Here is a 19,205-nt window from a genome sequence, read left to right as displayed (position 1 = left end):
ATATATATATATAAATATCTTATATTGTGTGTTTTAAGTAAATATATGAAAATCTAGAATAATACTGAAATATAAGTCTATGGTATCAATATCAGTTTATGATGTATTTGTATACATAGAATTGGCTTGACTTGTTCCATGAATCGTTATTTCATTTGTGTGTTGTTTTAATATTATTTATTATCTGTATTTGGATCACGCCTCTATTGAGCTCTTTCCAATAAAATATTGAATTGAATTGAATAAACAGGAATCTCGGGAGGGGGCACTTCCTATACATATAAGGTGTCAGCTGGGAACAGTATATTTAATACATGTACACATGTTCCCAATGCATAGTCGGATCCTTGGCCACCCCCCCCCCCCTTTTGTGGGAAAAAATTGGTTTATCAGAGGCGGATTTATCATTTAGGAGGGGGCCTTCCCCCCCCCCTTTTTGGGGAAAAATTTGGTTGCTTATATAGGAAATCACTGAAGCGTGACTGGAGCGGCCCCCTCTTAGGTCAGTCAGTGGGCCCCACTTATGAAAATTTTTGGATCCGCCACTGTTTATATATAGGGAATCATTGAAGCATGACTGTAGCTTAAATTTCACATTATTATACAGTTTTCTATCAGAAGCTTTATTTTGCATACCAATTGCTAATATATATTTAGTGTGAATTAATTTGCTAGATATGTTCAAAAATTTATATTGTCCGAAATGTTTTAGTTCTTGTTTAATTTCAAAAACTTTTTCTACTAGCAAATGAGAACTGGCAGAAGAAGTTATGTTAGATTTGTGAAGCTCTTGGCTGCATTTATAAGCATCTTTCAATAGACTGATAAAATTGAGAATGGAAATGGGGAATGTGTCAAAGAGACTACAACCCGACCAAATAAAAAACAACAGCAGAAGGTCACCAACAGGTCTTCAATGTAGCGAGAAATTCCCGTACCCGGAGGCGTCCTTCAGCTGGCCCCTAAACAAATATATACTAGGTCAGTGATAATGAACGCCATACTAATTTCCAAATTGTACACAAGAAACTAATATAAAAATAATACAAGACTAACAAAGGCCAGAGGCTCCTGACTTGGGACAGGCGCAAAAATGCGGCGGGGTTAAACATGTTTGTGAGATCTCAACCCTCCCCCTATACCTCTAACCAATGTAGAAAAATAAACGCATAACAATACGCACATTAAAATTCAGTTCAAGAGAAGTCCGAGTCTGATGTCAGAAGATGTAACCAAAGAAAATAAACAAAATGACAATAATACATAAATAACAACAGACTACTAGCAGTTAACTGACATGCCAGCTCCAGACTTCAATTAAACTGACTGAAAGATTATGATTTCAACATATGAATTCAGTTGTAAGATTTTCAAATCTATACCAGTATTTTACAATTGACTTTACAATATCATAATGTAAGGGGAAAAGACTGAAGTGGGGACCCCCTCTTGGGCAGTCTATGGGCCCCCTCTTATGAAAATTTCTAGATCCGCCATTGTTTTCTAGTTTAAAAATATGTGAATAGGTGTTGAAAATATTAAGAAATATATTAAGTCAACAAATTAAAAAGAAAATGTGGTACACTGTATGATTGCCAATGAGACAACTCACTATTATGTTTCTAGATAGGCAGAATCAGGTGGCCCGGTCTGACAACACCTTTTGTTAGAAAAATTTAGTTGATTGTATAGGGAATGACTCAAGTAGGGACCCCCTCTTAGGCAGTAAAAGGGCCCCCTCTTATGAAAATTTCTAGATCCACCATTGATTTCTAGTTTAAAAATATGTGAATAGGTGTTGAAATATTCAGAATATTAAGTCAACAAATTAAAAAGAAAATATGGTATACTGTATGATTGCCAATGAGACAAATCTTGTCTCTAGACAATAGACACAACTACATTAGAAATTAACAACTTTAGGTCACTGTATGGCCTGCAACAATGATAAAACCAGAAACTACTATAAGTTACAATAAGGAGGCTCGAGGGTACATGTATAAAAATTTAAGAGAAAAATAAACATTTATTTTTTCATTACAAAGGAGTAGATTCAGAAAGACCCCTATTTGGCCACAAAATATAGCAGTTTTACAAAATTGTGAAAATGTAATCCTTAAGCTATTTATTGGAAAGTAGCATGCTTCTGCTAAATAAATATAGGATGTTTTTGACAATACAATGCATATATCAGGTACTACATGTAGCATCATTAAGTTATGCTAAATTACTGAAATCTTCAAAATTTTAGATTTTTTGGTAAATTTTAGACGGTTTCTGTCTTAAATGAAAGTGTAAATTTTCCCCTTACATTATGATATTGTAATTATTCGTGTTCATTTATAATATTGAAATGTTAATTATACCCCATGTAACGAGTTGCGGAGGGTATAATGTTTTTGACCTGTTCGTCTGTCCGTCAGTCCTGTTTTTTGTCATCACAACTCCTTTCAAACCATGCATCAGAATTTCATGAAACCTTTTCAGATAATAAGGACATACTATGTAGTTGTGCATATTGACGGGAAATTGCGATTCAATTTTTTTTCTAGGAGTTACGCCCCTTTGAACTTATTTACTTTAATGTACTACTGCAACAGTTTGTCATCGCAGCTCCTCTCAAACCACACAACAGAATTTCACGAAACCTTTTCAGATAATAAGGACATACTATGTAGTTGTGCATATCGACGGGAAATTGCGATTCAATTTATTTTCTAGGAGTTACGCCCCTTTGAACTTATTTGCTTTAATGTACTACTGCAACAGTTTGTCATCGCAACTCCTCTCAAACCACACAACAGAATTTCATGAAACCTTTTCAGATAATAAGGACATACTATGTAGTTGTGCATATTCGACGGGAAATTGCGATTCAATTTATTTTCTAGGAGTTACGCCCCTTTGAACTTATTTACTTTAATGTACTACTGCAACAGTTTGTCTTCTCATCTACTCTCAAACCACACAACAAAATTTCATGAAACCTTTTCAGAAATAAGGACATACTATGTAGTTGTGCATATCAACGGGAAATTGCGATTCAATTTTTTTCCTAGGAGTTACGCCCCTTTGAACTTATTTACTTCAATGTTTTACTGCAACAGTTTGTTATGGCAACTCCTCTCAAACCACACAACAGAATTTCACGAAACCTTTTCAGATATTAAGGACATACGATGTAGTTCTGCATATCGACGGGAAATTGTGATTCAATTTTTTTTCTAGGAGTTACGCCCCTTTGAACTTATTTGCTTCAATGTACTTCTGCAACAGTTTGTCATCTCAACTCCTCTGAAACCACACAACAGAATTTCATGAAATTTTGTAGATAATAAGGACATACTATTTAGATGTGCATATTGGCAGGAAATTAATTTTTCTTATACAATTTTTTTTTCTTACACTAATTTAATTTCTCCAATGACAATGTGGGAACGTGGGGTATGTGAGTGTGCTCACTAAGGTTCTTTAATTGTATTTAATGATAATACATAATATATATATACATGTAAAGGTTGATGAACACAGATGCGGCCACTTTCATTTTTTGACAAAAACCATCAGAAAAGTGACATTTTTTGGCAAATTCAATAGATTTTTCATACGAAAGCTTGAATCTGAGCGTTTTTAATGACTAAGTCAGTCAAAATCTTTCACATTAACTAATTGAATCAATTGAAATAGACAGTTAAGAGTTTAAAAAGTGTCCAAAATCTTTCGTTAGATGAATTTGAAATTTGAGGCCAAAATCGGAACCTTACCTACTTCTTTTATTTGTTACCTTAAGTAGTTGTTACTTTAGTTTAAACATATTTATTTATAGTGGATTGGGAAACAAGTTTTACAACTTATATCAATCCCTTTCCACTTTGCGGGTGCGAGTGCTGCCTTGTAGCGGCATTAGTCTACTCTTTTTCGAAATCTACAAGGGTGTCTTTAACGTGCAAGAGTTGTTACTTTATCATATGGTACAAAAATAATTTTAAAAAATCAATTTTTGATGGCCTCAGATGAATTGTAAAATGTAGATATCATTAAAATTGCTCAAAATTATCTCCCTTTGGTATAAAAATGCCATTTTTGGAACTCATCCGTGACCTTTTTTTTTATTATTATTTTCAATTAAGCTGTTCTTAAACTAAACTATTGTAAAATTTGAGCGATTTCTGTAATTAAGTTCTCTTATTTCGGTATTACATGTACCTCTATTTCTGCTATTAGTTGAACAGAAAAAAGGTACCTTTACAAAAATGTATGCTTCTTTCGAAGGCAGGTTGTGAACGGTGACCCCATTTTTTTTTTATTAAGTATAAGATTGAAGTACGTTTATCATTTTTACAGAAACAATTTTTCCTTGTAGATGTTGCAGATACATTCATACAAATGATGTTGAAGAAACAAAGAGAAAAGGAACTTGGACTGTACCAGTTTGTTTGCAGCTTCTAAGGTGAAGTATACTTATTTAAATGTTTTGTAAAAATAAGAAGATGTGGTATGATCAACTGATGATTGTAAATGAAACAACTCTCCATGAGAGACCAGTGAGACAAAAATTAACAACCATAGGTAACTGTACATCCTTCAACAATGAGCTATACAACATCAAGGACTTGAAATTACCAATGAACAACTTAGGGCCTGATTTATTAACAAAACATTGAGCGATAAACTGTTATGATATACAGCAACAAACTACTGAATTACAAGCTCCTGAATTGAGACAGACACATGGAGTTTGTAAAACATTAAAAATGGTTGCTGGCACGAAACCCTCCTTCTAACCTATGACAGTGGTGCAACATTCCAACTAGCAAACTATATAAACCATTTGAAAAGGGCTTAATTCTAAGATCAGTACAAAGTCAAAGCACAATAAAAAATCCTAAAACAAAAACACATGAAATAGTTACTGAAAGCATGTTCTAATAATCAATATTTTATCCTTGTCCTTACACAATGGGCTGAATTTCTCTTTAGGGCATACCGTACAGTTTTGATCCTGTATTTACAAGTTCGTGAAAATTTGCATAGGCTATTTTTTACCTGATTAAATCAAATATGTAATAATAAATATACCTTCATGTGCTACTTTTTGAGAAAAATGAGGTCGAAATTTTGTATATTTGCTCAAAATTCAGATATGTGGCCGTATTTTCTTTTTTCGAAGAAAAGACATAATTTTTTTGTTATAAAAGATAAACACAAATTGTTTTTAGCTCACCTGGCCTAAAAGGCCAAGTGAGCTTTTCTCATCACTTGGCGTCCGTCGTCAGTCGTCGTTAACTTTTACAAAAATCTTCTCCTCTGAAACTACTGGGCCAAATTAAACCAAACTTGGCCACAATCATCATTGATGTATCTAGTTTAAAATTTGTGTTTTTTGACCTGGCCAACCAACCAAGATGGCCGCCATGGCTAAAAATAGAACATAGGGGTAAAATGCAGTTTTTGGCTTATAACTCAAAAACCAAAGCATTTAGAGCAAATCTGACGTGGGGTAAAATTGCTAATCAGGTCAAGATCTATCTGCCCTGAAATTTTCAGATGAATCAGACAACCCATTGTTGGGTTGCTGCCCCTAAATTGGTAATTTTAAGGAAATTTTACTGTTTTTGGTTATTATCTTGAATATTATTATAGATGGAGATAAACTGCAAACAACAATAATGTTCAACAAAGTAAGATTTACAAATAAGTCAACACGACCAAGATGGTCAGTTGACCCCTTTAGGAGTTATTGCCCTTTATAGTCAATTTTTAACCATTTTTCGTAAATCTCCATGATCTTTTACAAAAATCTTCTTCTGTGAAACTACTGGGCCAAATTAAACCAAACTTGGCCACAATCATCATTTAAGTATCTAGTTTAAAATTTGTGTTTTTTGACCCGGCCAACCAACCAAGATGGCCGCCATGGCTAAAAATAGAACATAGGGGTAAAATGCAGTTTTTGGCTTATAACTCAAAAACCAAAGCATTTAGAGCAAATCTGACAAGTTGTAAAATTATTTATCAGGTCAAGATCTATCTGCCCTGAAATTTAAAGATGAATGGGACAACCTGTTGTTGGGTTGCTGCCCCTGAATTGGTAATTTTAAGGAAATTTTGCTGTTTTTGGATATTATCTTGAATATTATTATGGATAGAGATAAACTGTAAACAGCAAAAATGTTCAGCAAAATAAGATTTACAAATAAGTCAACAGGACCAAAATGGTCAGTTGACCCCTTTAGGAGTTATTGCCCTTTATAGTCAATTTTTAACCATTTTTCGTAAATCTTAGTTAACTTTTACAAAAATCTTCTCCTCTGAAACTACTGGGCCAAATTTTACCAAACACAGCCAGAATCATTATTAGGCTATCTAGTTTAAAAATTGTGTTTTGTGACCGGGCAAACCAATTAAGATGGCTGCTACGGCAAAAAATAGAACATAGGGGTAAAATGCAGTTTTTGGCTTATAACTCAAAAACCAAAGCATTTAGAGCAAATCTGACATGGGGTTTAATTATTATTCAGGATCTATCTGCCCAGAATTTTTTAAGATGAATCGGACAACCAGTTGTTAGGTTGCTGCCCTTGAATTGGTAATTTTAAGGAAATTTTGCCGTTTTTGGTTATTATCTTGAATATTATTATAGAGATAAACTGTAAACAGCAATATTGTTCAGCTGAGTAAGATTTACAATTAAGTCAATATGACCAAAATGGTCAATTGACCTCCTAAGGAGTTATTGCCCTTTATAGTCAATTTGTAACCATTTTTCTTAAAATTTGTAAATTTTCACTATAATTTTCCACTGAAACTAACTGGACGTAGTTCATTACAGATACAGATAATTGTAAGCAGCAAGAATGTTTAGTAAAGTATTTAGATCTACAAACACATCACTATCACCAAAACACAATTTTGTCATGAATCCATCTGTGTCCTTTGTTTAATATTCACATAGACCAAGGTGAGCGACACTAGTTTGTTAAAGTCATATGAAACGAGTGAGTGGTGAAAAATAATGTTTGTCCAATTCTTGAACCAATGGATGTATACATTCATAAACTTAGTGCTATGTGCAGGATTTTATCATTATTTTCGCAAATATATCATATATTAATCGCCATTTTTTTTCTCTCTCTGTTTGTTATGATTGAACAAATATGGCTGCTCATTAAATGCCGTGATTTGAAGCCGAGTTTAACCAATTGTCACCTTATAGTAAACAAATCACAAAAAGCATGGGTATTGAGCACGTGTTTAACATGTATAATCAGATATTTGTTTATTTCAATGACAGATCCATGCGTATTGTGGTCACCAGATTTTTACGAGGAGGGTTACGCTCGGGTCACTATGCATACTGAAAATATGTCGGCAAATTGCTTGCTGGCAGCAAGCAATTAAAAATAAGTACTCTTCTTCTAAATGTGGACAAATTAAAGAATTTTCATCAGAAAAAAGTATATGTACATAAGTTGTTTAATGAAAACTAACCATTTAGTTATAAAAAACATATGCATATTTTTTTTTATTTTGAGGTTTCTTATGATTTTAAATAATCGGTAATTTCTGTATTTTATAAGTATCCTAAAAAATTATGCATTTTTTATTCCGAAATAACTCGTATTTATCAAATGTTCATGAATTGAGGAAAAATATGTCATTTTTGGCTTTATGTTTATCAAAATTAAAAAAAATCCTTTATTTAAAGTTTTATCAAATTTGGGTCACATAATCTCCCTGCAAATTGAAAGTCAAACAAATTGCTGTTTTGAAAAATGGGGTTCCATGAACTCGTTTTCAAATAAATTCAGTTTGAATGATAAAAATCAGTCGAAAAATGCATTTTTCTCTGGTATGTTAAAGTTTGATGTCGCGAAAATAACATTTTGCATTAGCAACGTCATTACCTCCTCTGTAACTGTATCGTATGCCCTAAAAAGCTAACCTAGACCTATAAATGAATGATTATAGCCATCACTTGATGTCATCTAAACAAATAACATATAGATGGAGAGAAATTTTAGTTTAAGTCGCAAAAATGATCAACAAGAAAAGATCATCAAATAAGTATCATGAATGGTTGAAATTGTCAGTCAACTCCTAATTATTTAATAAATTAGCCACAGAGTTTTTTGTAAGGTCTAGTTTTAATTAGAATTTTATTGTAGATAAAGGAGGTAAATTTCCTCTGTTGACAAAAAAATGGTTGAGGAGTCGGAAAGTTTGACTGAAGATTAAGGATATCAAATGAAGGTAAACATAAATTTAAAGTAATGTTTATATTTGTATTAATACATGTACCTCGAGTATGCATCAAATGTATTGGGTAAGATGGTAATAACTGTATGTGAAACAATAAAATTTGTTTAAAGTGGGCAGTACATGTATATTAACACATACCATCAACATTAGCACAACTAAAAATGCAATCATAAAAGCATCTGCAAAGTTTCATAGAAATCTGTGAAAGTATGACACAGTATCCATGGTATCAGTTATTTGATGTCCATGTCATTCAAGGTGGATATTGTGTCATTGGCAATAGACAAATTTCCTATTTACATGTACCCACTTTAATCGGAACAAATTTGAGGGAAGTTAACTGTTTAATGCATATGCCATTATGTTTTCTATACATTACTAAATCATCAGAAAACAGTAAACCTTCCCCCAAAATTGCACCATTTATATTTTTGAATTTACTTCTTTCGGGTGTTTGTAGTGACAGAGTACCAAGATATCTTACCACAGAGAAGGTATTAAAACCTGTTGAAAAAACATAGAATCCGAGTCAAAAGTTGATAATGTGAAAATAGACTATTATACCACATCATCTTATTGTCGAGTCTGCAACTTTTGTTGCAGAAAGCTCGACATATATATAATGTTCTGGGGGCCAGCAGCGGAGTTAGCTGAATTCTTAAAAGCTTTATATTTTAGAAGGATGAAGACCTGGATGCTTCATACTTTGAATATATACCAAAATGCCTCAGGTTACCAAGTTTCTCTCAGTCACATGTCTAATGTCCTTGACCTAATTTTCATGGTTGAGTGTCTACTTGAAAAAAGAGTTAAGATTTTTATACGACTGCAAAAATTCAAAATTTTGGTCGTATATTGGTATGAGGTTGGCGTCGTCGTTGTCATCCGAAGACATTTGGTTTTCACACTATAACTAGTATAAGTAAATAGAAACCTATTAAATTTAAACACAAGGTTAAAGACAAGAAAAGGAAGTTTCAAATTGATTTTGGGAGTTTTGGTCCCAACAGATTAGGAGTTAGGGGCCAAAAAGGGCCCAAATAAGCATTTTTCTTGGTTTTTGCACAATAACTTTAATAGTATAAGTGAATAGAAATCTATGAAATTTTAACACAAAGTTTATGACCACAAAAGGAAGGTTGTTATTGATTTTGGGAGTTTTGGTCCCAAACAGTTAAGGAATGAGGGTCCAAAGGGTCCAAAATTAAACTTTGTTTGATTTCATCAAAAAATGAATTATTTGGGTTCTTGTATATATGTCAAATCTAACCTTGTATTTAGGGTGCAATCAACAGTTTTTTTCTATGACGTCATATTTTGAGGGACCATCTATAATTGACCCTTAGTGGTGTTAATGTTAATGAAGATACTTGTATAAAACTATATCATTAGAATCAGAATTTTCTCTAGTTTATAATGAAATAAAAATAAATTGTACTTTTAATAGTACCAAAAAGTTTTATCCAGAGACAATGGGAAAAACATTGCCTAATCTATGCATAAAAAACATGAAATCAGGCCATGTGCACACCCATGCAGACATGATACATGCACATTTTTCATATTCAAATTTTCTTGGTTTTCGCACTATAACTTTAGTTTAAGTAAATAGAAATCTATGAAATTTTGACATAAGGTTTATGACCACAAAAGAAAGGTTGGGATTGATTTTGGGAGTTTTGGTTCCAACAGTTTAGGAATTAGGGGCCAAAAAAGGGCCCAAATAAGCATTATTCTTGGTTTTCGCACAATAACTTTAGTTTAAGTAAATAGAAATCAATGAAATTTAAACACAATGTTTATGACCACAAAAGGAAGGTTGGTATTGATTTTGGGAGTTTAGGTCCCAACAGTTTAGGAATTAGGGGCCAAAAAGGGACCCAAATAAGCATTTTTTTTGGTTTTCGCACCATAACTTTAGTATAAGTAAATAGAAATCTATGAAATTTAAACACAAGGTTTATGACCATAAAAGGAAGGTTGGTATTGATTTTGGGAGTTTTGGTCCCAACAGTTTAGGAATAAAGGGCCCAAAGGGTCCAGATTTAAACTTTGTTTGATTTTATCAAAAATTGAATAATTGGGGTTCTTTGATATGCCAAATCTAACTGTGTATGTAGATTCTTAATTTTTGGTCCCGTTTTCAAATTGGTCTACATTAAGGTCCAAAGGGTCCAAAATTAAACTTAGTTTGATTTTAACAAAAATTGAATCCTTGGGGTTCTTTGATATGCTAAATCTAAAAATGTACTTAGATTTTTTATTATTGGCCCAGTTTTCAAGTTGGTCCAAATCGGGGTCCAAAATTAAACTTTGTTTGATTTCATCAAAAATTGAATAATTGGGGTTCTTTGATATGCCAAATCTAACTGTGTATGTAGATTCTTAATTTTTGGTCCCGTTTTCAAATTGGTTTACATTAACGTCCAAAGGGTCCAAAATTAAACTAAGTTTGATTTTAACAAAAATTAAATTCTTGGGCTTATTTGATATGCTTTAGGGGCGACATCAAAAGTTCAATGTAGGATAAAAAACTTAATTCACATAGTTTTTTCGCTGACCCCCCTACCCCCCTTCTTAACTTATTTGGAAAAAATTGATTTACCTATATGGATGTATGTAAAATCGATTTTTAGATTAACAAAACTTGCAGCAATGTTGACCCCCTCCCCCCCAAACTATTCGATTTAAGTTTTTTATCCTACATCGATCTTTTGATGTCGTCCCTTATCTAAATATTTTCTTTGATTTTTGATTATGGGCCCAGTTTTCAAATTGGTCCAAATCAGGATTCCATATCAAGTATTGTGCAATAGCAAGAAATTTTCAATTGCACAGTATTGCACAATAGCAAGAAATATCTAATTGCACAATATTGTGCAATAGCAATTAATTTTCAATTGGAGTTATCTTTCTTTGTATAGAATAGTAGTTGATAATATATGTTGGAAATTTACCAGACATGACTATGATGTCATTTTCTATTTTTATTTGCCAATAACTTTATGTAAATAACTTCATTGGAAATTTGCCAATATAAAATGTTGCTGATGAAGCTTTTTTTCCTTATCTTATCTAAAATGTTTTTAGATAATGTATGTTGGACATTTGCCAGACATGACTATGATGTCATTTTCTATTTTTATTTGCCAATAACTTTATGTAAATAACTTCATTGGAAATTTGCCAATATAAAATGTTGCTGATGAAGTTTTTTTTATTGTTTTATACAATTAACAATGTATATTCACTTTTACTACCAACCAATCTTTACCATTCAGTGATAACAAGCACTTTATTTTACATTTTAATATCTTATGATGTATTTAAAAGAGTAGTTATTGTTGCAAACTCCATTAGAAATTTGAATTGATATCAGTTTTGGAAAAAGGGAAACGGGGATGTGAAAAAAAGGGGGGGGGGTTTAAATTTTTCTCATTTCAGATTTCATAAATAAAAAGAAAATTTCTTCAAACATTTTTTTGAGAGGATTAATATTTAACAGCATAGTGAATTGCTCAAAGGCAAAAAAAAAACTTTTAAGTTCATTAGACCACATTCATTCTGTGTCAGAAACCTATGCTGTGTCAACTATTTAATTTTAGATTTAAAAAGTTTGAAGAAACCTTTAATTGATTTGTAAAATCTTGACATTTGTTTTGTGTAAAAAAAAACCATATAATGTCAAAAATTTGATCACAATCCAAATTCAGAGCTGTATCACGCTTGAATGTTTTGTCCATACTTGCCCCAACTGTTCAGGGTTCGACCTCTGCGGTCGTATAAAGCTGCGCCCTGCGGAGCACCTGGTTGATTATGGACTTGGTCCAAATCGGGGTTCAAATTAAACTTTGTTTGATTTCAACAAAAATGGGGTTCTTTAATATGCTGAATCTAACCGTGTATTTAGAATTTTAATATTTGGGCCTGGTTATCAAATTGATCCACATTGACATGCTTGAGGTCTAAAGGGACTAAAATTGCACATTATTTGATTTCATCAAAAATTGAATTCTTGGGGTTCTATGATCATGATGATATGCTGAATCTAACCATGTATTTATATTTTGGATATTTGACCATAATAGGTAAATGTCCAATTTAAAATTTATAAGTTTTTTTCTCGCCTTGACGGAGTAAAAAAATGAGACATAGGTATGGTGTTCCCCGCGGCGGCAGCATCAACAATGTATTAGTTTGTGATTAGGTCAATTTATGGTGAACCACTAGTGGTAGGTCAATGATATTTGGTATGCAGTTGTATAAGCATTGGCATATCTCATTTTCATGGAAATTTTTTGACTCCGCCTCCTTTGTCATGGTCTATAGACTTTGATAATTTTGCTAAGTTAATATGTATTAGTTTGTGATAAGGTCAGTTCAAGGGGAACCATTAGTGGTAGGCCAATGTTAATTGGTGTTCAGTTTTATAAACATTAGCACATCTCATTTCCATGGAGAATATTTGGCCCTGCCCCCTCAGTCATGGTCTATTGACTTTGAAACTTTTGCTTAGTTTACATGTATTAGTTTGTGATAATATCAGTTTAAGATGAACTGCTAATGTTAAGTCAATGATATTTGGTATGCAAATTTATTGTCATTTGAAAGTGTTGTTTTCATGGAGATTATATAGCCCCACCCCTGATCATGGTTCATTGACTTTGAAACTTTTACATAGTTTAAAAGTTAATGTTTGTGTTTAGGTTCGTTTAAAGGGAACTACTTATTATGAGTCAATGGTAATTGGTATGCAGTTGTATTATATTTATCATTGACACATCTCATTCCATGGAGATTGTTTAGCCATGTACCTTCAGTCATTGTTCATAGACTTTGAATATTTGCATAACTTACATGTTAAAATATTGCTATTTGATTTCAACATTGCATTATCAAAATTACATGAATATTTGCATAACTTACATGTTAAAATATTGCTATTTAATTTCAACATTGCATAATCAAAATTACAAAAAGGGGATACATATCTCTGTGATAACAGTTTATTAAGTGTAAGTTCTTAGACCACATTCATTCTGTGTCAGAAACCTATCTTGTGTCAACTATTTAATCACAATCCAAATTCAGAGCTGTATCAAGCTTAAATGTTGTGTCCATACTTGCCCCAACTGTTCAGGGTTCGACCTCTGTGGTCCTATAAAGCTGTGCCCTGCGGAGCATCTGGTTTGTAAAGTGAAATTCTCTCTTATTATAAGTAATAGGATAACTATATTTGGTATGTGAGTACCTTGCAAGGTCCTCATGGCTGTCATACAGTTTTCACTTGACCTCGACCTCCTTTCATGGATCAGTGAACATGTTAAGTTTTGGTGACCGTCAAGTCCATATCTCAGATACTAAAAGCAATATGTCTAGTATATTTGGTGTATGGAGGACTATAAGGTGTACATGTCCAACTGGCAGGTGTCATCTGACCTTGACCTCATTTCCATGGTTCAGTGATTATAGTTGAGTTTTTGTGGGTTTTTTTCTGTTTTTCATATACTATTTGCAATAGGTCTAATATATTTGGTGTATGGAAATAATAACAGAATGATTGTTAGGTGTACATTTCTAGCTGGTATGTGTCATCTGCCCTTGACCTCATTTTCATGGTCAGTGGTCAAAGTTAAGTTTTTGAGTTTTTGTCTTTTTATCTAATAATATATGCAATAAGTCTACTGCTATAATAACTATATTAGGTGTATGGAAATATATTAGTTGTATGGAAGAATTATTAGCTGTATAGATGTGTGCCTTGTATGGTTCATCTCACCTTGCCTGTCCTTGGCCTCATTTTCATGGTTTAGTGGTCAATTTTTAGTTTTTTAGGTTAATGTTAAGGTTATGTTTCAATTGTAATAAAGCTTTAATTTAAGGACTACAAAAGAAGGCGAGACATTTCAGCGTGTGCACTCTTTGTTTTATATTAAACCCTAGAAAGAAGCTACAGATTAATGTTAACTGCAAAAATACTAAAATCCTTTATTAATTAGATCATGTAGATACAGGAAATGAAAATATTTTGAATTTTTTTATCATAAAAATGGTAATGCTTATATAAGGCCAACTAAAATTAATTAGTAGATTTTCATCCAGATTTTTGAAAAAACTGGGGCGGGTGGGAGGATTTTATTTTTTAAATTTTATTTCCTATGAAACCTTTTTGTGACGAGTTCTTCATACCGCGGGGCGTATAAGCAAGTGTAAAATAAGCTTATATCATGTACAAAATTGTTCAAACTCTTGAATAAATATCTCTGATTGACAACCACTGTTATACATGTAATTGCATCTTTATAAACTGGCCTATATATAGTAAACATAAAAAATGTAGAGAAATGCTCTCTTCAGTAGGACTATACCTTCACCCAATTCATTTTGCTTTCTAAGCGATGGTGTGTAGTCCCCATAAAATTACCAAATGTATTGGTACAAATGTATGCAACACATGTATTATGAGTACAGAATAAAATGAAAACTCAAACAGTGTTGAAAGTAATAGGTTTGGTGCTAAAGCAAGATGATGTAAAACATGAACTTAACCAAAAAGAAGTTGTTGTTTAATGAATATATCCAGGGTATTGTGACAGAGGGTGTATCATTTTCGTTAGATTACTCGAAGATATACAAAACCGAAATTTGAAACAGGAAGTTTGAATGAAACAAAAGTATGGATGGTTACTGGTAACGGACATGAACAAAATCCGGAAATCGTAAATTTTGTAAAATAAAAAAAATCGGGGCGGGACGATTTCAGAGGGGCGGGCGGGGATGAAAATCTATCAATTAATTTTAATTGGCCTATTCAAGTTTCACTAAATTCCAAGAAGGGTTTCCACAAATAACAATGACTGATTTTCAAAATGATCATCATGTAAAAATGAAGAGATGTGCTAAGATTGCCCATGAAAACTATCTTTATGAACAATGACAGTTCAGTGGTTTGCTTTCAGCCTTTAGCAAAAATAAGTACCACAAGGTTTAATACCAAAAAGGAAGGTTGGGTTGATTTTTGGGGTGATGGTACCAACAGTTTAGAAATTAGGGGCAAAAAAGAAGCATTTTTGTAGTTTCCAGACATTAACTTGTGTGCCAGTGTACTAATCTCTCTGAAATTGTTCTTCAAGGTTCCATATCACAAAGGGTAGACTGGAATTGTTTAAAGGGGTTATTGCCTCAAACGTTCAGGAAATAGGGGGTCAAAAACAAGCATTTTTCTAATTTCCAGACAATATTTTGTGTTTAAGTGTATGGATTTCTTTAAAATTGTACTGCAAAGTACCATACCACAAAGGAAAAGGATGGGATTAAGTTTTGGGGTAATTACTGAAAGGGGGTTGAAAAAAATTGGGGGAGGGGGGATTTTTTTTCTCATAATTTTGATCAAAATCCAAATACAGACAGTCTATCAAGCTTGAATATTGTGTCCAAACATGCACCAACTGGTCAGTCAAATAACAAGGCTGCGCTGCACATCATTTTCTTAATCATATTAATCTGACATGTTAAAGTTTGTACATTATGAAGTTACTAACCTGTTGATTTTGTGTATTTCAGATTATTATTGAAAAAAGAGCACTTTGAAGTACTAGGAGAATTTGAAAACATCTTGGTGAAATAGTCTGACTGATTATGACAGAACATCAAAAGAAATGACGAAAAATTACACATCTTATCAAAATAGTACTACTATAAACTAAAAGCTACAGTGGCGGATCCAGAGGGGGGGTTCCGGGGGTGCGCACCCCCCCTTTATTTTGGCCGATCAATGCATTTGAATCAGGACATATGTTTTGCACCCCCCCTTTGCCCTGGGCTAGCACCCCCCCTTTCGAAAATTCCTGCATCCGCCACTGAGCTACTTGCAATTTTCACTGGTTTTGAGATCAGTAACAGTCTGACAAGGAAAGAATTTAATGAACATGATTATGATGCCTCTTGATAAATATAAAAACATATTGACTGTAAAATAATTACCAGTTACCAATTATATCTGTTGTTTACAAAATTTGTTATTTGGAAATATCTGTTGAATGTTTTGAAATTAAAATGTGTTAACTTAAATGATTTAAGAATTGAAGTCTTTAAATGATACAAAAGCAAGGATACATGGAATGATTGCAATTGAGACAACTACTAGCCCATTATAATATGGCACTGATGTAAACAAGTACAGGTCACCTGAAGTCTTCAACAATAAGCAAAAGCCTTAATTTAAAGATTGTTATACATGGGCTTATTAAGTCCCAAGATAATGGTATCTACATCATTTGCTGTCAAATTTTTGTTTGTATGTTTCTGATGAAGGTTAATTAAAATAAGCCCAGCACACCTAATTTGTGAACTGTTTTCTTTTAATTTCAAAAGAGAAAGCTAATAGACAAATTTAAGCAAAAAAACAAAAAAAAAAGGAAATCCATTTAATATGGCAGACAGCAACCAAACACAACCAGTGGACATAATGAACATGTTTTTGAATGCTCAAACTGCACTATAACATTAGACACAAAAACATCTTATATAATGCTGGATTACACAAAAGTGTTTAAATCATCTGCTCTTCTCTGGTGTTTAAAAATTGTACAGATTTGGTGTCACAATATCTCAGTAACATGGGTTAGAATTCCGGCATGGGAAGAACAAAAAAATTGCGAAAGCAAACTTACAGATCTTACATTTTTGGGTTGATGTTTTGACGACTTGCATGTACATGTACAATATATACAAAAAGTTAGCTGCTATTGAGACAAAGGCAAAAATCATAGTGGAACAAATAAAATTGAGAAAGGAAATGGTGAATATGTCAAAGCGACAACCACCCGACCATAGAGAAAACAACAGCCGAAGGCAACCAATGGGTCTTCAATGTAGCGAGAATTCCCGCACCCGTAGGTGTCCTTCAGCTGGCCCCTAAAATATGCATAATAGTACAGTGATAATGGATGTCATACTAAACTCTGAATTATACACAAGAAACTAAAATTTAAAATCATACAAGACTAACAAAGGCCAGAGGCTCCTGACTTGGGACAGGCGCAAAATTGCGGCGGGGTTAAACATGTTTATGAGATCTCAACCCTCTCCCTATACCTCTAGCCAATGTAGAAAAGTAAAAGAATAACAATACGCACATTAAAATTCAGTTCAAGAGAAGTCCGAGTCCGATATCAAAAGATGTAACAAAAGAAATTAATAAAATGACAATAATACATAAATAACAACAGACTACTAGCAGTTAACTGACATGCCAGCTCCAGACCTCAATTAAACTGATTAAACATGTTTATTACAGATATAATAACAATAAACTAAAATAACACTTACCACTACTAAATGATTAGGAACTTTCAGGAACTAATTGCAGCTACTGTCCAGGTTATGTTAAACAAATTTTCAGCTCCAACTGATCTGTTCAGGGAAGAGTTTTTATCATTTAAATAAAATGTGAACACATTCTAATCTTTTGGCAGACGTGAATATTCTCATGTGGCATTTATACCTATATGCAAGGGTACCTATATCCGGTGGTGATGATACACAGTGATAATTAACCATTTTTTTCTTCTTTTTGTTTAATTTTGATAAAAAAAAATGGAATTTAAACTTTTTTCAGCATTTTGGAAAAAAATGATTTTGTAAATTTTTCATGTTTTTTTCGTTTATTTTATAAGAATTAAATTTAAAAAAATTTTTTTTTTAAATATTCAATTTTTTTTTTTTAATTTTTGAAAAATTAGATTTTTTTGAAATATTTTGCATTTATAAATTTTTTAAACTTTAAAAAAGTTAATTTTAGTTGCCTTCGTCCATGCAAGCATGGACTAAGTTAGCCTTGGTTGCCTTCGTCCATGCATGCATGGACTAAGTCTGTTGTGTTAGTCCATGCAAGCATGGACTAAGTTAGGGTTAGTTGCCTTAGTGCATGCATGCATGGACTAAGTCGTTTTAGTCCATGCATGCATGGACTAAGTTAACGTTAGTTACCTTCGTCCATGCATGCATGGAGTAAGCTTAGTTTCTAAGTTTTCATGTTTACAAATCATGAAAAGGTTTAGCCATACTATCAAGTTTTGCAATTTATTTCCTAAGGTAAGTTATAATGCACAATATGTATGTAAAACATAATTAATAGGTTGAATATGAAAAAAACCAACTAAACAGAAAAAAAAGGTAATTACATCAAATTAAAAAATAATTGAACTAACACCATGAAATTAAGAGGTAAGAAGAAATGGAGGTTTTCTAGAATTGATGTTGATTTCCAGTTTTATTTAATACCTTGTTTGTAGTGAAAATACAGATTTGAAAGGAAAAAATATATTTTTTATTATAGACACATTTTAACCAACATAAATTCCCGTTAATTTCAAACTACTGACACGTCTATTAACCGTGAACTGAATGAATGATTGACTTGTCTTATGATGTCATAAAAAGCAATATGGAACGAACCAACAACTATATAACTACCATAATTAGCTTCCTATAGTACCAAGCATTTGAAACTTGATTTACAATAGAGGGACGAAAGATACCAGAGGGACAGTCAAACTCATAAATCGAAAAAAGAAAAAAAAATGACAACGCCATGGCTTAAAAATGAAAAAAGACAAACAGACACACAGTAGTACACATGACACAACATAGAAAACTAAAGAATAAGCAACACGAACCCCACAAAAAACTAGAAGTGATCTCAGGTGCTCCGGAAGGGTAAGCAGATCCTGCTCCACATGTGGCACCAGTCGTGTTGCTTATGTGATAACAAGTCCGGTAAATTATGTGCCGTTGTGTATTTCCTTGTTCAAATTTGATGTTTTTGTTGGTAGCTGCACTCTCCAGGTGTTTTATTGTGTGTTTCAGTTTTCAGACATAAGGTCTAGATAGACACAAAGGGTTGGGGTTTGCGCACGTAAACTGATTTAACCCTACCACAT

At 32.8% G+C, this 19,205-nt stretch overlaps 1 protein-coding gene and 2 long non-coding RNA genes across 4 annotated transcripts in view; 1 reads left to right on the top strand and 2 right to left on the bottom strand.

Annotated features, from left to right (window-relative positions):
- LOC139517012 (uncharacterized) overlaps positions 1 to 17,681 on the bottom strand; it is a 33,607-nt gene extending 15,926 nt beyond the window's left edge. Inside the window, exon 1 of the long non-coding RNA XR_011663072.1 lies at positions 17,593 to 17,681. This is a non-coding gene — a long non-coding RNA (uncharacterized lncRNA). The remainder of the gene's footprint in view (positions 1 to 17,592) is intronic.
- LOC139517007 (mitochondrial amidoxime-reducing component 1-like) overlaps positions 1 to 19,205 on the bottom strand; it is a 47,226-nt gene that overhangs the window by 25,523 nt on the left and 2,498 nt on the right. The window lies entirely within an intron of this gene.
- LOC139517011 (uncharacterized) lies at positions 6,876 to 15,854 on the top strand. The gene is made up of 3 exons (XR_011663071.1): positions 6,876 to 6,961; positions 8,169 to 8,253; positions 15,826 to 15,854. It is a non-coding gene; the product is annotated as an uncharacterized lncRNA (long non-coding RNA).

Source organism: Mytilus edulis, chromosome 3 (genome assembly GCF_963676685.1).
Source record: "Mytilus edulis chromosome 3, xbMytEdul2.2, whole genome shotgun sequence".
Taxonomy (NCBI): Eukaryota; Metazoa; Mollusca; class Bivalvia; order Mytilida; family Mytilidae; genus Mytilus; species Mytilus edulis.
This window is presented reverse-complemented; position numbering and strand designations above follow the sequence as displayed.